This window comes from Armigeres subalbatus, chromosome 2 (genome assembly GCF_024139115.2).
Source record: "Armigeres subalbatus isolate Guangzhou_Male chromosome 2, GZ_Asu_2, whole genome shotgun sequence".
Lineage (NCBI taxonomy): Eukaryota > Metazoa > Arthropoda > Insecta > Diptera > Culicidae > Armigeres > Armigeres subalbatus.
In genome coordinates this window covers 377,374,091-377,393,738 of record NC_085140.1, presented here as the reverse complement: position 1 = coordinate 377,393,738, position 19,648 = coordinate 377,374,091, and the positions used below count along the sequence as shown (strand labels likewise).

General features: G+C 36.5%; 1 protein-coding gene across 2 annotated transcripts in view; it reads right to left on the bottom strand.

Moving 5' to 3' along the window:
• Positions 1-19,278, bottom strand: part of LOC134213122 (uncharacterized) — a 486,987-nt gene extending 467,709 nt beyond the window's left edge. Inside the window, exons 1-2 of one of the 2 annotated variants that reach the window (XM_062691745.1) lie at positions 19,229-19,272; positions 18,194-18,942 (exon numbers count right to left, since the gene is read on the bottom strand). The gene's annotated coding sequence lies outside the window, so the exon portion shown is untranslated. Of the gene's footprint in view, positions 1-18,193 lie in introns of both variants that reach the window. The other variant, XM_062691744.1, reaches the window with a different exon arrangement.
• Positions 19,279-19,648: the final 370 nt, after the last annotated feature.

Sequence of the window (19,648 nt, the reverse complement as noted above, 5' to 3'; positions counted from 1 at the left end):
GCATTTTGCACCAATACAATGCCAGTTTTCTACTTCCATGTCTAGTTGCTGAAGGGAGCAAACTCATTGCTGGTAATAGAAATTGCTATGCCAATAGAAGAAACGATGACCTGTTACTTTAAATTAAATTTACTGAGTTTGTGGTACAAGCTGTTATATTTAGTGAACACCAATCATCAAAGAAAGAGCATACATTTGTATACCAGTTGAACTGTACCTGTATTTTAGTCTAATTATTCATTATTTTTATCATTCAATTTGCCGAATGTCTTAGACTGCCAAGAATAGGTATTTTCCCCTAGGTCACATTTAACCCTAGACATTGGAATGAAATCCGGTGATGGCCAGTTCTATTATCATTAAAACGTGCATTTTTGTTCAATTGTATGTAAATTGAATGAAAAGCTTACATTTACAGTCGCGAATCGCTGGTTGGGCCACAACCTCGACCCAACTAATGAATTCGATTCGTTGGGTCAACTGACAGCAATTTGAACATGTGTATTTTCACTTGAACATCACAAATGAAGTCCAGAGACGTTCAAACCCGTTTTTCGTGTTTACATTGAATTTTGATGCAAGGTTACTTTTTTGTTGAGCCATGACCTAACCAGTTGAGGCCCGAGTATTAAAATCCTAACCAGCGACTTTGCGACTATAGTTCTAATCTATGAAGTTAGATTAAGTTAAATAAGCGTTTGTCATATAATCTTGATTTAGGTCTCACATTTAACATTCCAGTGCACATCAAAAGAAGATTGTGTGGCAGTGAAACAGCACTTGCCGTTTACTATACAAAGCAAATATTCAAATGCTTCTAAACCATCAAAGTAGACCTAACGTGAACCACAACCGATGGTCGCATTACTATCAATCAAAGCAATCGGGCTATACTTCGACAGACATGCAGTGAACCAACAAATGGCACAAGGTGCCCAAAGTGGCTCCCGCTTGCCTACAGTCGGATTAAACTCCACATTTGGCGATCCTGCTGGATGTTTAGAACATTGTAAAAAAAAAAAACTAGAATCAAGCAAGCGGGAGCACACATTGGAAAGTTAAGTTGTTTGTTAAGCTAGTGAGAGTGATGTGATCCGCTGAAAAAAAAAAGTTTGTGACAACAATAAAATGGATACATTTGGACTACGGGTGAGTGCATTTGAAATAAATAAATGAATAAGTAGTATACGTTGACTTAAAAAAAACTGATCAGTTTGATAGCCGTTGAGGCTGTTATCCGATGAAAGAGTAATATGTACAGTTTAACATTTTCTCTTCAATTTTACTTTGGGGCTGTCCATAAACCACGTAGACTCTTGAGGGGGAGGGAGGGGTTTTGAAAAAGTCTACGAAGGGGGACGGAGGGGTATACCAAAAGTCTACGTAGACTTTTTATTTTATTTTTTTTAAAGCGATTTATACAGCAGCTTCGTGCTTGAAGTTCACTTGTTTGATTTTTTTTAGGATGTTGCGTTTGTTTTTGCATGACTTTACCGAAATAATCTTTTGCATTTCTCCTTAAAAATTTCACTATAGTAAAAGTCTGAGCTACGGCTTAAAACTATCATGGATTCCACCAGGAAATTCTTCTGTGTTGAGCAAGAAAATTCTATAAAACCTTTCAATTTTTTTTTTCAAAATCTTCACCTGGATTTTACTGCAGATTCTACTAGAATTTCGTTTGATTTTCGGCAGGAACTTCTTTGCAAACTATGGAAATTATGTCGTAGTTCAACGGATTTTTTTTTTAATTTACAAAGGAAGCATTTTGGAATATCCAAGAAAAAGTCTTTGGAATGCCCAAAAGATATTTTTATTGGAACTTGTAAAGGAATTCACAAAAATTTCCGCGAGAAACCCTTCAGAATATTCACTATTCACTAGAGATTTTCTGGGAAGTCTCCGAAATTTTTTGCTTAATTTCGGAAATTCTTCTGAATTTTTGCGAGGAATTCTTTGCAAATATAAGCAAAATTATTCGAAATGCCCGTGGAAAATTCTTATTCGTAAATTTCTTCGGCAGTTCTAATGCAAATTCTTTGGAATTATCGATGGAAAATTTTCGGAATTTCTAAATAAATTGCTGAAAACTTCCACGAGAAATTATTTGAATTTCCCACCAAAAACAGTTTCCACAAAAAAATGCAATTTTTGTAAAAAGCCCTTCTAATTTTCATGAAAATTTATTCGATTTTTTACGAGAAGTTCACAAAATGTTCAACTAAAAATTCTCCATAATTTCCACCGAAAATTATTCAGAAAATATTTTTTGGAATGTCCATAAAATTTATTTAAATTTCCTCAAGAAATTGCTCCAAATTTGCAAGACAAATTAAAAAATATCGTAGGAAACCATTCTAAATTTCCACGGGAAATATTTCGGAATGTCCGTTTAAACTAAAAATTACCTTGGGAAATAATCCTAAATTTTCACAGAAAACTACTCGGTTTCTTAACGAGGAAACTTTTGGAATTTAGAAGAAAAATCTTAGGATTTCAACAGATGATTATTCAGCGAGATATTGCATGGAATTTTCAAGAAAAGCATCGGAAATATAACGGAGAGTTATTTGGAGTATTTCAAGGTTATCACTTGGGAAATTTTACGAAATTTCCACGCAAAACTTATAGGAATGTAGACTTGACATTCTCGAAATTTCAACTCGATTTTTTTCTAAATTCTGTAAATTCACGATTTTCACAATTGTGAACCGGCGTTGAGAATTATAGGTCAGATGCGTGACAGATTTTATCAGTGGCGCGCCGATGCAGAAATGTCGGAGATGGTGGTGCACACTTCTAGGAGGAGTTGAATTCAACAGTAATTAAATTGATTGGCTTTGAGATTTGATTTCAGGAGTTATGGACAGAGGATTAAATTTGATTTCGTTTCTAATTGATTTTTGTTTTGTTAGATTTTGTTCAGTGTGATTTTGTTAAGTTTGAAATTCGAATTTTGTTCTAATGTTTACATGTAAATGGAATTGAATAGCTGAATTGCTTAAAACGTGGTTGATTTCCATATTTTTCCAATCACATAATGATTTGTAAAATTTGATAAAGTCTACGTAGACATCATGGTTTTTGAAAAAGTCTACGAAAGTCTACTAGGGGGGACGGGGGGGTTTGAAAAAGTGAAATTTTGGTCTACGTGGTTTGTGGACAGCCCCTTTTCATTGGCATGTGGAGGGGCTTTGCAGTGTGCCCCACCTGTGTTGCTGCTTGATTTGATTCATTTCTGCATCTTATTCGCGTGATTGTGCTCCGGGTTCTTATTTTGACTGAGCGTCTCGATGTGTCGAGAGGCGCATGCATAGAAAACTATGAATTCTTCGACTAAATCCTCAAAATTGCGCTTCAAGATTTATCAAAAAAAATTGGTCCCAAGCACACCCCAACAAACATTCACTAGTTGAACTAACATCAGTGTGATGATTTAATTCAGCGCTGTGTTGAATTATGTCTGTACTATTTCTTATCACAACTTCTGTTCAAGCTTTGTTCACACAATTTTGGCGAAGTTATACAACCACATCATCTCATTTTGAAAAACAACTTTATTAACTGATTCGTTAAACCTTTAATAAGCATTTTACTAAGCCTCAATTCAGATACATGTGAATTCTTCGAAAATAATAACGCATAGAAGGTAACATCAGTTTGATCTTCAATGAACGTATTTTGAAGCATTGCTATTTTCATATAATCATTTTAAAATTTTCCTAAATCGGGTCTCGAACTGCAGTCATTTGATCATCCGCCGGTACCGTTGTCATCCGCGCCATCCTTGATTTGTTAGATATGGCTCACTCAATGCATAACATAAATAATCTTATTGCTGAATATGAATCATAATTGGACTCTTGTTCAATAAGTCGATCTGTCAAACTACAGTTTGTTAATAACTGTACAATTTTTTATTTCAACCATTGTTCAACCAGTCATAACCATCGCACACTAGGAAAAACACGTAAAAATAATGTCGATAAACGATAAAATAAAATCCGTCCCCAATGCTATTTACGAATTTATGAAAATAAAATCAATGTATATTCGGTCTTCCTCAGAATCTCTTGATAATCGGTTGCGATATGATTGTCAAATGCTAAGATAATTTCAATTATTTCGCCGCAATAAAGATCAACATCCATGCGATAATATTGAGATTCCACACATCAAAGATTCAATAATTTTCCGATGTTATTCAACGGCGTTATGTCCGGCTTTTAGTAAATTTAGTTCCGCATGAATGCATGATTTTTCTTATTGCTCCAGCAGTTTTGTTCGTTATAATCTCCGACAGTTTAATAAATCACGAAAATAAAAGCATGCCTTGAAAATAAATCATTATTTTCTAAAAATCAAATTTCTCAGATCTAGTACCCATATTTTCTCTCAAACTGAAAAAGCATGTTTTTTCCCACTGTGCGATAGATCAGATAAATTTGAAATCCAATGGTTAAGAAGGACGAAGGTTAAGAAGGATGTCTAATGCCTGCTTATTAACTTACTATTCAAACTCAATTCGACCACCCTTTCAGAGCATCACATCATAGTCGAACAGAGAACTTTAAAATCATCAGTTCAGTACATTGTTAAACTTCCCAATGTGCTGAAATGTGATAAAACGAAAACGTAAGTTCGACTTCAAATAAAGGTACTAAACAAATAAATAGGCCAAGTCGAATATTAGTTAGATTAAATGCTGAAATGAAATCTGTCTAGCAAATTATTCAGCATCCATTTTATTCAACTACAAAGATCACAAATAAACAATAATTCAACCTAGATGCTTATTTGTAGCTTGTCGTTGTTTGTTGGGACGTGTAAAGCTTCTCATGGTCAACAAATGAAACTTTTCTGATAGTGCTATCAATTTTGATACCAGAATTCATAAAATGCGTTAGCTAATTCAACTTAGACATGCTTAGCAGTGTTCAGTAAGAATAATTATTGCAAAATTTTAGAATGAGCGCGAGTGGTGCTCGCATTAAGTGCTCAGTACGAGTTATCGTTGTAATTTTTTTAATGAGCGCGAGTGGTGCTCGCATAAAGTCAGAGGGGGGACAACGGATTTTTTTTCATATAGAGTTTGGCAAGTATGACAGTACCCTCTTTTTGGCGCATAAATTTATACTCCAATGTCAAAATGCTCATATACTATTATAAATTGTGGTGGTATTTGTAAAAATTTGTATTGTTTACCGTTTTTACAAGAGAGAGTGGTGTCGAAAGCACATATTAAATTAAAGATCGCAACGAACAAAAATACACCAAACCCGTAAATATGTAGTGTTATCACTTTATTCCTTTCGCGAAATATGCAGATAAATAATTATGTTGGTAGAAGGAACTCTAAGGTGAGCAGAAACAGTTGTTTCTTGCATTATCCAAACTTTGTGCATTTCAGAACATTCTCACTCACTGCAGTGCTTATTTTTCATAGACTACGGCTTGGTGTTAGTGCCGTCGGCATTCGCTCGATTGGTGGCAACAAAAATTTGACAGCTTAGCACCCGCCTGCATAAAGTGCTCAGTGCGACTTAGTGTTGCTAATCATCGTAAAGAACGCGAGTGGTGCTTACATTAAGTGCTCAGTACGAGTTATTGTTGCAATTTTTTGAATGAGCGCGAGTGGTGCTCGCATAAAGTGCTCAGTGTGACTTAGTGTTGCTAATCTTCGTAAAGAGCGCGAGTGGTGCTCGCATAAAGTGCTCAGTACGAGTTATTGTTGCAAATTTTTTAATGAGCGCGAGTGGCACTCGCATATGGGGCTCAGTGCGAATTAGTGTTGCTAATATTTGTAAAGAGCTCGAGTGGTGCTCGCATTAAGTGCTCAGTACGAGTTATTGTTGTAATTTTTGATGAGCGCGAGTGGTGCTCGCATATGGTGCTCAGTGCGACTTAGTGTTGCTAATGTTCGTAAAGAGCGCGAGTGGTGCTCGCATAAAATGCTCAGTACGAGATGTTGTTGCATAAAAAAAAAAATTCTCAGTGAAACTTAGGGTTGATAATTTTCGAAAAAAAAGTGCTTGCTTCGAACTAGAGTTGTAAATTTTTGAATGAGCGTAACATGCCAATCGAGGCCCTTGAAAAACAGTGGTTATTTACTATAATTCCAATATGTACAATACCAAGTGACATGTGGTGTCGCTAAGCGCTTGAATCAATACGATTGTACATATACAGCAGTATGCTCGAAGGTGCAATGTGCCTATTCCAAACTTCTAGAAGAAAACAGTATTGATGCAAATTGTAATAAACAGGGTAAGTTGAGAATAGAGATGCATGGAAAGGATGCAAGGAGATCTCAGTCACGATCATTTTAAAATCATATTTTGATTATTATGTGTGTTAGGTTCTGAGGATGATAATTTGACAAGCTGTATTCTACTTTGTCTCTACAGTGAGATTATTATGTGGTGTCAAATATAATTAATGGACAAATGTTTTGGTTTCTTATAGGCATAACAAAGCATTATAAAACAGCAAAGTTTTCAAATAATAAAAAAAAACGAACGACACTTGAAAAAAAATCCTGAGAAGAGGGGAAATGTGTGGCAGAGAAACAGCACTTGCCGTTTACTATACAAAGCAAATATTCAAATGCTTCTAAACCATTAAAGTAGGCCCAATGTGAACCACAACCGATGGTCGCATTATTATTAAACAAAGCAATCGGGCAATATTTCGACAGACATGCAGTAAACCAACAAATGGCACAATGTGCCCAAAGTGGCTCCCGCTTGCCTACAGTCGGATTAAACTCCACAAAGATCTTGTTAGATAACAACGCATTTTCATCCACGACGTTCATTACTCAGCCGTCCTCACACTGAACTACTAGAGTGCTTTGAGAATAGGTCGTATGTGCAAAAGAGAGTTTCTCTTTGCTTCCTTTCTCTTTCGATTATTACAGATCTATACTACACTTTACTCCATGTTTCTTGGCAGATGACTAAAGATAATAGCTTTGTCTAGCGTTCTGAAGTGAAAATGTACCAAAATATGCAAAACTAGTTTATATATTAGCGAAAGAGAGCGTGACCAAAGAGAGCCTCTCTTCTGCACATACGACCTATTCTCAAAGCAATCTAGACTACTTCAATTGAGGCTAAATAATGACAACAGGAATGACGGATTTGTTTAATTAAATTGTTTAAGTTATTGCGTGAACAGAGAAAACTTCTAATTTTGCGGCACAAAGAAGAAGAAGAAAACTGAGTGTCGGAAACTTCAAATGACATGCACTGTGCGAAAAGTGATGATATTGTGTCAAAATCGCATAAACACGTTCCAAAATGCCTTAAAAGTACCATAAAACTTATTTAAAATATATAGCGGCATGTAACACTCATTTAAAGTTACATATTTTCAAATATAGTGTATTAACAACATAGTCCACATCGTGAATCCCCATATATTAGACTAGGGACTGGACATTCACACCATCTTGCGTCAGAAAAGGAAACTAACGCATAAAAACGATAACCACGGGGTGTGATAATTGCAAAAATTACACTAATTTTACAATTTTTGAATATTTGAATTACATTTTTCAAAATTTTATTTTTAAACTCAGATATCAAAATGGGGTCATGAGATGATTTCTAGCATATTATTTCGACTTGTTATACTGCATACTGAATCATACGTTTTGGCACCCCTCGGAATGTCTCTTCACATTGCTTGCCTTTTGTGACGTCGCGGCGCTACTGCGTTGTCTCTTCAAATCAGCCAGAGTGGACTATATTGGTAATAGAGTATATTTGATATTTTTGTTGATTTCAATAATCAACATTTACACCGAAAAAATCAACCAACATTATTTTCCGTGCACCAAGTGATTTGACGTTTGCGGAACAACTTTCCGACGGTCGACCGTCGGACCCTCGTTCGAATTTTTCTATCTTCTCGCAATAAATAAAAGCTGGAGAGAAACCATCAAAAATTTTGAACACAGACTAAATTGAAAACCAATGTCATACACTTATCTAAAGTCTAGGCCGCATGATCATGAAATGTGTTTATGGGTGATTGTGAAATTTAACTGTAATTGACATTGAGCGTTAGTGCTGAAATATATTTTCAATGACATCTCCTTTTTTTCAATTTGTCTGGATAAATCTGGACAAATATTAGAAAATCTGGATCAGACAACAGTCCATCTGTATGTCTGGACCATGCGAAAAGTTTTGGAAGAATCCAGATAAATCTGGAAGGTTGGCATCCCTGGTCATGGCAACATTTTCGCTTAGTTTTTTCACAAGGCAATAACAAATAACGAAAATGTTTGCTGACATCTTTTGGTTCATAATAAAATTTAAGAATAATCTATTGGATTACTCTACATACAGCACTTCATTTTCATTTACCGTTTGTTTTTTCAGCTATGGAAAATGTTTGATGTTTAGCGTTAGGATATATGATCGGCAGGAGCGTGTATAGACGGGATAACTGGAGTGCGTTTGGTGACGGATCGGATGAGTCAATGGACGTTAGCTTGGCGAATCGAGTGATCGCACTGCGAAAAAGCTTCCATTGACGGAAAGAGCTTTCCAAACTACTGTATAGCCGACCAAAATACTATGTGCTTGTAGGTGAAGTGTATAACAGCGATGTTGTCTAGCGGGACCGATCTACTGCTCATCATTCGTTCGGGTAAGACCATCAGGGTATAAGCAATAAATGAATACAGGTATACTTTAACAGTACGTACATCTGCGTAATTTTAGTGTATGTACTATCGAACAAGTTGTAGAGAAACCTTCGCAGTAGAAGTCCACCATACAACACATTTTAAAATTCAGCTTCTGAAATGAGTTATTGACAAACTACTAAATGATCGAACGAAAATTACTAAATAATCGATAACATCCGAATTTTTTTTTTTGCCTTTTTACTTAGTTAGGAATGTTCATAAAATCACCCTGAAGTCAAAATTTCGATAGAAGGCTCTGTAGGCATATTTGTGTTTGATATAGTACCCAAGGAGGTACCAACAGGACCCAGATCTTTCTTGAAATGGTGCCTACATGTAGCATTGAGCAATAGAATCGTATTTGTACTGGTGGGCCTTTTTTACGAAATACTGTATTTCATGGCTTCAGAACATCCATAAATTATTTGACATTTGCAGAAGTAATGTTTTGAAGATATGCTACACATCGTACATAATTATGCATGCTACAACAAAAAGCGGGCGGTTATTCATTATTAAACATGTTCTCGACCAAACATAAAGATACTTTTTCTGAAAATGTGGGAATTTCTCTTCAGGAAACTGAATAATTGCTCCAAAAACGCCCCTGAAATTCCTACCAGAATTTTTTCCGCATTTCAGTCTGAAATTATTTCATAACTTTTTTTTTTCAATTTGTTTTGGAAATAAAAAAATATTTCCTCTGAAAATTCCTTATAAACTTTATTTGAATAAAACTTTTTATTTTAGAATTTCTCCTAGATACTTATCTAGAAATTCCTCCGAAAATTTCTCCAGGAAATTCATCGGAAAATCCATTAAGAATTTATCCAAAAAATCCATCTGGGATCTCCTCCTCCAGGACTTACTATAGGAGATTCTCCAAGAAAGTTACCTTCGAATACACCCACAAGAATTACTTCGAAAATGTATTCCTGTAAAAGAAACTTCCCGGAGCAGTTTTTGAGAGAACTATCTGACGAATACTGCCTATAACCGCATATTAGTCCCATATGAAAAAATAACAAATCAAGAAAACAATCATTTAAAGTATAATCAATATTTTCTTTAGCGTTGCTTGACTGAAATGCTTTTCCAATATTTTTCACGCAAGTGTGGTGTAAAAATATGTGTCTTTTACTATGCCTTGGATTATTAAAATGATTTACTAATGACTAATTTTTACGAAAATAATCCATGGGACAGGATATGCGGTTACTTTGCCTGTTGAAAGGGAAAGTAATTGCATATCCTGTCCCACTACGTTGAATTCTGTAGGAAGTTACATCAAGAATTACAAATTGTGCATTTCGTATTTACCGTTGTGTACATGCACCAAAACGATTGTAATTGCTATCGTACTTTCCTGTAATAGGAGTTCTAGACTAGTTGTATAGCCAAATCATAAAAATGTTCATTTTTATCGTGAAACGAGAGCACGAAAGTTGTGAAACATGTGAATCGACAGAGCAAGTCAACCATCCTCTGGACATTAGTATATCCACAAAAGATAATGTGATATTGCCCCAACGTGTTTGCATAGACTTATGTTAGATCAAGTGTTTAGTAATCTTTTGGAAAATAATATTCAATGGGTTTCTACTCTGTTCAATCTCAATTTGGTATGACCGGGCCCTAAACATCATCCGCTGGCCGAGATAACAGTTCTAAGAATATTTGTCATAATAAAAACAAGAAAAGGAAATCTTCCTGAACCAGAGAATTTCCGGGGAAATTACAGACGAATTTTCTGGGAGAATTCATGGAGGAATTTCTGAATGAAATTTGGGAGAGTTTCTAGAAGAATTTCCGGGATCATTGGTTCAAAATACTGTTGCTGATTCCTGGAAAAAATTTCAGAAATTTGGATATTTTTTGTAGACATTTTAGAGAGGTACTCACAGAAATGTTGAGTAATTGGGCTGGTTCTTTCGGGAGAATTTCTTCAATAATTTCCAGAGCAATTTCAAGGGGAATTTCTGGAGGTAGCTCCTAACGAGTCATAACGAAATTAACGGAAGAATATCTGGAGAAATAGCCAGATGAATTTGCAGACGAATTTCTCAAAGAATTTCCGGGAGAATTCTCGTAGAAAAAAAAATTATTAACAATTTTTCAGGATAGTTCTTGGAGCAATTTTTGGAAAAAAAAATCCCGGGGCGTGAGAGGGAGATGCCTATCGAGGGCTTCTACGTAAGTTTCTGAAGAAAATCAAAGAGAATTTCTTGAAGACCTCGAAGTAATTAACTAGGATATCTTGGTTTAATTTCTGGAGTAACATTGGAGAGAATGCCAGGAGAAGTTTACATGGGAATTTCCGAATGATTTTCTGGTGGAAGTTCTGGGAAAGGAGACGTGGAAATTTCTAAGGCAACAATTTAAGATGGGATTTTGAAAGATTTGTGTAAGGATTCACGGAGAAATTTTTGTATTTCCTATGAACCTAGTCGAATTCTTGGAATAACTTCCGGAGAAATACCTGGAGAAACTTACGAAGGAATTTTTGAAGGAACTTCCGGAGGAATTCCTAGAGGATTATCCGGATAAAATCCGGAAAATTTCTAATTAACGAAATTGATTCACGGCATAAACAATTACACAAATTTTCCACAAAATTTCTTTATGGAACATTCTTATTTTAAAATTCCAGTTTTTGCTTTTCAAAGTGCTAATTTATTTTTGTTTAGTGGAAATTTCTTAATTGTTTATGGAAATTTTGCATTATTTGGTAATTGTGATAATTTAATTTTTATTTATTGCTCAGACCCTGATTTCTTTATTGGAAATTTCTTATTTTTTAGTAAAATTCTTCATGGAAATTTATTTGGCTGCCGTTTTTGATATTAGGGTAAGACGGTATAATATGCCCCCCCCTAAGGAAACTCCTTGATAACTTTTAACTTTTCAACGCAATTTTTGCAAACTTTGCGTTATTTGGTAGTCAAGGAAGTCGCAAATGCATTGCCCGTGAGTAGCGTTGCGTTGCGGTGTAACGGAGTATTTCGTAGATTGCATACTGATAGCTGTCATGTATATTCTTTACCTTTCTTACCCCAATTGCTTATGGATTTCTTTTTGGGATTCAATGTAAATCCAATTGGGGTCCAAAATGATAAAACATGAAAGCTATCATTGCCGGCCACGCCCATCTTCTCCGTTACTAGGAAAGGGAAGGAAATGATGATATGACATCTACTTAACGAGAGGCCAGCGACTCACCGACGCCCTCATAGATGTCAAGGAATTGGATGGTGGGTAGGGTATGTGGTTTAGGAGTATCATTATAAGCAAATGATAGAAAATTTGTGGAAATACGTTGGGAGTGACTTTGCTAAGAAATTTATGTCACTCCATTATCCTTGCCGATGATTTTCCTCGGATGGGGCGAAGGTATTAGCCTTGCCCTGGCTAATAGCCTAGGTTTAAGCGCCTTTGCTCGCTCTCTGAAACGAAAAAAGAGCAAAAAGAAATTAAATTCCCTTCCCCCCCTGATATGATAATGATTTTGATCAACCAATGAATTCTAAGTAAGGGTATGCGATAACACAATTTTTCCTGACGAAACGAAACGAAACGAAATTAGAAATGCAACTGTTGGATCGGAACGAAGCGAAACGAAATTCAAATTTTCTTCCGAAACTTCGAAACGAAACGAAATCCGGGTCCATTTAATTCGAAATTTTACGAAACGAAACGAAATTTATTTTTTTCCGCGAAATTTTTATTAAATAGTTTTTAGCATTATATAAATAATGCAAAAAAAAACGAATAAAAAAAAATCCGCGGAGAAAATAATTTTGTTTAATATTTTTTGAGTCAAGGTCGTAGATGTTTTTTCTATTAAATAAAATGTTGATGCGACAACATTAAAAATTCAGAAAATTATTTGTTTTGGTGTACGAATGCATCATTTTATTCACGGATCAATCCACTTTGCAATTACGGCACCTTTCTTGGCAGCAACAAAATGATTTCATTAAATTGAATTTTTTTAAAACATGTGTTGGGGAAACCAGCGAGTTCGTTCTATTTTGTTCCAGATTCAAACATTTTAAATAAAGTCTCCTGGTAAATTTTCGACCAAAATCCAAGAAGATTTATTGAATCAGTAAAATTTTCCATAATGGTCTTTTCAACAGATCTAAGCAGTTGATTGCAATACAAAGCTCGACTTTTTTAAATTTTTTACTAAGGTCTGTTGGAAATATTAGTTTTTAAATTTAAAGTATTTTTTACGTTGTGAATTTTTTATGATGAGGGGCATTATTCATCCATCACTTTTTTTATGGAGTTCGCATTGGAAAACAAACGAAAATCGTGACTGCTAGATGAAAACCTTTTTTTGTTCCATGACTTTTTCACAAATTCTTTGGTGCGTGGGATGCGCTGACTCTAGCAACACTTTCAAGCTATCTGCATATAGGCATTAGCTTACAGTGGCTAAACGTCCCGGATTATGTGGAACAGTTTACTTGCCTCGCATTTCCTGGTGCCCCGGAAACGTTCCGAATTCCATGATGAATCTGTAAAGCCGTTATTTCTGCAGCACAGCAAAATAAAGAACAAATTTCCGTAAAAAATACGGTTATTTGCTGATTTTAGCAATAAATTGAAAGCTAGCTAGAACACGATATAACAATTCAATTGAGACTGCCTTGTTACTTTTCAGTCGGTAGCTCTGAAAAGGTGATCGCCAGTGTAACCTAATTAATTTGACACAGATCTTCCAAATACAGGTCGGGCTCGATTATCCGGATTATCGATTTTATTTTCACTCCGGATAATCAAATCCTCCGGATAATCGAATCACAATAAAGAATTAAATCTGCAATTAAAAAACCTATGTTTTATTTTACTTGCAGCGGTGTAGTCAAAAATCATTTAGAAAAAAAACCTGAATAATCCACCTGCGGTGACTTTCTGGTGTATTATGGAAAAATAGTATTTTTGCCATAACTTTTGAGTCCATAGTCCGATCCAGCCTACTTTCAATATGAAATGATAAGACAGGATTTCCATTTGAATGCAACTTGTTGGTTGAGAATACGTGCAGCAGCACGTCTAAACTAACAACAAACTGCCCTACGGTAAACGCACTGTATCGGCACGATTGTGACAGAAAATCGGTACGATTTTGAAACAATTGAATAATCTGGATCTGAAGGATCTAGAAAATTTGAGAAAATTATAGATTTCCATCATATACGGAATCAAAAATATCTGAAGGTAGAAGTTTGACAATGATCTCAATCGGAAAGATATGAATCAGTTCCAGAATCCGAAATAAATGAGATACCAGAGAATGTCCCAAATCTGGAGCATTCTTAAAACTGCAAAGATCAAACAATCTACTAAATCAGAAAAACTTCTGAAACGTCACCATCTCCATTTCATTGCTTTCAAACAATGATTAAACAATCAACTGAATACTTTCCTAAAGACAACGGAAAACGGACAATACTCAGTAGTCCAGTGAGGATTATTTCGCTTATCGAAGAGTTTCTACAACTAGAAGAGCAGAAATCGAACGAGCGCCTCATAATACACAAATCAGTTAATTTAAATAAAAATATAGCATACCAAAACGTTGAGATCTACAAATTATTCTACTTCACTGAACAATATTATTTAAATTAACAAATTGAAAGCTGAATAAATGCGTTTCTGTTGAAGATACAGAATTGTATTACGTAGTGAGATTTAGTGAAAGAATTTATATGTATAAAATATTGAGTAGAATTTGAAATTATTTTATGGAAATTGGAATTATTAAAAATTAATTTCAAAATTCCGCGAAATTCCGTTTAATTTCGTTAAAAGAAAGATTTTTCAGTCGAAATTTTTGAAATTTAACGATACGGAACGAAATCAGAAAAACAGATTTCGCCATACTCAAATTCCGCGGAATTCCGCGAAATTTCGTTTCGAATGCCCTAAAACGAAATTTTTCGAAATACCGCATATGCTTAATTCTAAGTGGATGAATAAATGATCAAACGGCTGCAAACAAGCCTCTATTGTCGTAGCAGAAGAAAACCCGCCTCAATACGACAGGCAGAAGCACATGTTTGTGATTCAAACGCGATCGACTGTTGTTCAATTTCGATACACATAGTTGGATAGAGAGAAAAGATGTGAAATATTGCTAAAGTAGGATTCGATGGATACGGAGAATTGACTCATATGCCACCGTTATTAGCTGGTTATGGGACAGCTTTCTCGCAAGGGCAGCTGTTTTATAATTGGTAATACGTCCGTGTTCTTAATGGAATAGTGCGGTTTCAAGTCCCAATTAACGGGGGTAACTTGCCCCAGTGTACCTCATAAATTCTAAAAACTAATGTGTGTATAAATAAGGCAAGTAGTGTAGTGTAAGAAGATTGGAACATCCTCACCGGCTTATCCTGGGCAATGCTGATTGTAGATCCGTCTGTTGTCTGCCGAGTAAAATGCATTTGATTTTTTGCGCATCACAAGCGCATTCAACACGGCATCCTTTCCATTACACTTACTAACATTACATTTTTCTGTTAAGTCTGCGTTTTTTTAACGTTTTCATATGTGCGGCAAATTGAATTATGTATCACTCGCGTAACCATATCCCGGATGGATAGCACTAGTAAAAATGCTAGCAAAAACTTCAGCAGAAAAATCTTGCCAAAAATCAAAACTTCTTCCATTCATAATCACGGCCTACTTCGCAAATGCATTGCCCGTGAGTAGTCATATAAAAATATTACAGATATCACGTAATAAAGATTTTTGAAAAATCGCGAAAAATGGATTTCAACAAGTACATATGCCTGGGCAATACGCCCCACCTTAGCCAAAGACGTTTCATATCCCTTCATAAGTATTTTATCAATCGCATAATAAAAAGGTCCATTTAAGCAGGTGTGATTTACATTTAATTATTTTCCATACAATTTGGATGCATTTGCTGCAGGCTCGCTGCGCTTGTGTCCAGTTGGTAAGGGCATATCGTCCTGCCTATACTGGGGCGTTTTGGCCAGTGAAACATGTTTTCGAAAATTGTTACATTTTTGAAGATGGAAGTAATTTTACATCATATTAACCACTGAGAAAAGTTATTTTGTTGCCCAACTGAGTGTTCCAGTGCAAGTTTTGTGGACAGTATGCCAGAGTTGCTCCAGAATGTTGAGCTAACAAACATGAAAAGTTACATCAAAACTGTAACTTTTTGTATTTTGCTATTATTTTCATTGTTTAATACAAAAATACTTCTACATTCACATAGTATTATGGGTTTACAAATACTTATAGGTACCAACTGATTTTGACCCTCAATTAGTTATAGTTTTCTAGAAATCAAAGGGGGGCGTTTTGGCCAGGTGGGGCGCATTATACCGTCTTACCCTATATTTTGTTATTTCACATCTTATACAAGTCCATAGTAGTGTAGAGATTCAATAGCAGAATTAGCTTTGTCTAGCGTGCTGAGGTGAAAATATTACAACAAATGCAAAAATAGCCTAGATATCGGCAATAAGCGTAATGAAAGAGAATCTCTCATTTGAACATACGACGTTTTCGAAAAATCATGTAAGAAATCTTGGAGGACGGGAAATGGTGAGATGTGGCTCAAGTCCAGATAAATTCAGAAGTTTTTTTTGTCATAAAAACCCATTTCAATTCAACGAGTAGTTATACTGTCTTTCTCACATTTAGTCAAGATACCAGCCTTCTATGGGGCGTATATGGTCCGATGTACCATTTTCTTCATAAGTTTTAAACGCAACGGTCGATCGTTATCAATAGTGATCAACAAGGCTTTGTTACCTGTCGAATAAAACTTGATGCGAGAAAATCGGTTAAAGATTACTATACGAAAAGTTGTCTAATGTTTTTCATAGCTTTTGTGCACACACAAACACACTCACATACGCACACACATACACCCGGACAGACAGACATTTGATATAGTCGATTGGTATATAACAGTATGGGTCTCCAAGGCATCTATAAAAAGTACGTTTTCGGAGTGAAATGATAGTTTGTAATAGCTCCGATTGCACATATATCCAGTTCTCTCAATTCCAAGAAACCAACAAGGAAATTGTTTTTCAAACTAATTGCAACTGAATCTTTCAACTTTTTCGATGCATATGAGTTTGTTGTCGAGTTGTTTACCAAACAGAATGTGTTATTGGACGAGGATTCAGGAGGGGCTCTCCTTAGCCGTGCGGTAAGATGCACGGCTACAAAGCAAGATCATGCTAAGGGTGGCTGGGTTTATTTCCCGGTCCGGCGTAGGAAATTTTCGGGTTGGAAATTTTCCTGACTTCCCTGGGCATAAAAGTATCATCGTGTTAGCACAGACAAACAGACGTAGCTCTTCATATAACTTGTTCAATTTCGATATTCGTTTTACAGAAAAATCTCCTGCCATGTATCATCAGAACCGCAAGAAACAGAGTCGCCAATGATTGATTCCCATTTAACGTTTGCTCATAACGCATGCTTTTATATGAATCATCAACATCATCATCGTCATCAATGTAGAAAACATTTAGCAGCAGTTACGCTAATCAAATGTCGAAGCGATTGAGCGCTGCCGCCTCTATTGGCACAATTGCGTAGCATAGTTCAAATGATAAGTGTTACGTCTGTTTGTCTATGGTATTAGCCTCATGATATACAAAAGCAAAAATAGTAACTTGACTTAGAAACCTTGCAGTTTATAACTGTGGAAGAGCTTAATGAACACTAAGCTGCTAGGCAGCAATGTCCCAGTGGGGGATGTAATGCAATGAAGCAGAAGATGTATCACACTAAGGCGAAACCACGATACTAAATCGAAAAAGTTTTTTTTTTCTATAAAATATATGACGTCATTCTGAACGAATTGTTGAACCAGTCCCCGAGAAAAAAATGAGAATCATCAAAATAGTTGGAAATGCTTCATGAAAGAACTTGTGAAGCAATTCCCTTAAAATAGTGTGCTGGTGAATACACACAAAAAACATTCAAATTGATCATTAAAATTAAGACTAGTTCATATAATTCAATTATGGGATTTGTCACATAGTTGGCAAATTTCCATAATTACTTCACTATCATCATTAACGGCATCTCAAGTGAACATGTTTTGATACGTTGCTTTTTGTGCCTTTTAATCATTTAAATGCAATTGATGGATACCCCAATCATAATCCTCATGATCTACATATTTTGAAGTAACTGAACCCAATAAATTAAAACATAACTTATGTATGTGCTTCAAGCTATTTTTAATCTGAGAAAATTGATAAATTGTGTTTGTATCCGAAAAGCAACCCCATCCATAATCGTATTCTGACAATAAATGACAAATTCCATGGAAAAACGTCTTTCAATACCTTCATAAATATCCACCAAAACTCCCACTGATAAATTCAAATAAAAAGAAATGTCTGACTCCTCCATTATGTTCCATACAGCGGAAAACTGGAAAAATATCTCCTTGTTATCATCAGTCATAATCATACTCACCATCTGTGCTTTCTAAGTGTATGCGCGTTTGCCTCCGAGCACCGTGACCCGACAACTGCATTCAAAGTTCTCCGCTCTATCAATTCTCGACGAATCCCGGCCAAAATGCAAATTTAAAATCCGTAACCGTTCCGTTTTGTCCACACGCTACAGCACTCGCTCGTCTTGGTCTTCGTTGTCGTCGCCGCCGTCGTCGTCGTCATGCTCATTTCACGGACTGTCCGTTCACCTTTATTTTCAGCCGTTCATGGCTCGAACGACCAGGTTGTGCCACCTCACTCATCAATTATCCAATTTTCCTAATTTAATGCTGTTTTGGCTCCTCCCTTTAGAAAGCGCTCTGTAGTCTGATTGTTGCTTTGCCGCTGCTTTTGTTAGCCTTTCTCCGTTACCGCAATAGGATTTTCACTTGTGGGGTGGATAATTCCGGTTCCTACGGTCGAATTCAGAACTCGGAGAAATGCGGCTTTCGGAACGATAATAATAAGGATTAATTATACACAGTTCACCAAACTTGCCTCTTGGCTGACTCTCATTCACCCAACCCGTTCAATGTCGATTTATTCCACTTTGAATACGCCGGATGATTTCTTCCTCGCATCGATAGCCATTTGATGACGTACTTTGCTGCAGCCGGCTACCAACATCGACACAGTCGTCGTTCGATCAACGAGCACTCGTTAATTTCGGAAATCACAGCGCATAAAACCGGCTCAATCTGCACATTGAAAGCCTCGGAAATTTTGGTGCTGCAAAGTAATAATCATAACTTGTACCCAATGCACTCGGCATTAACTATTCAAACGCACACACGCACTCAACCCTTTCCGGTTCACGTCGCCACATAAAAACCGCACGTCTAAGCCCTTCGAATAGGTATCTGTTGCACCGGAACCGACTGCAAAACGGAAACAGCGCCCTCGATCAGCAATAAAATACTGCGTCTCGCGAGCCGCGTAATCCGTTGGCGATTTTCCCGCAATCACAAAAAAGCCCAACTCAAACCCAGTTGAACATCCACCCTAATTGTCATACAAAGTGCTCTGTGACCCCACGGATCAATTTCGAGCGAGAAGCGGAAAGACGCGTCCGATTCGTACGATGCACCGAGTGAAACTGGTCTTTGGCGCCCATCGCAACGCAACGCTGCCATCGATTGCAGATCTGTGCCGAGATTCCGGAAAACCACCCTCACAATAGCCACCCACTCAAGTGTCGTGGCTGCAATCCAGAGATATCCTTTTTTTCGTCCGCGCGTTGCAATCGGTTCCGTAGCAAAAGCGAATGCGAGATGCATTCGGGTGCTTCGGCGAGAGAGGATGCGAATGTGGAAAGCTTTGCGCAGACTCGGGATGTGCTTCCCCTATTTGTTTTGATTGTGCTCGGGACCGTTCGGGAGGGTTCGGCCGATCAGCTGTGCAAGGATTCGCGAAATTGGGACTAGTATAAGTGAAA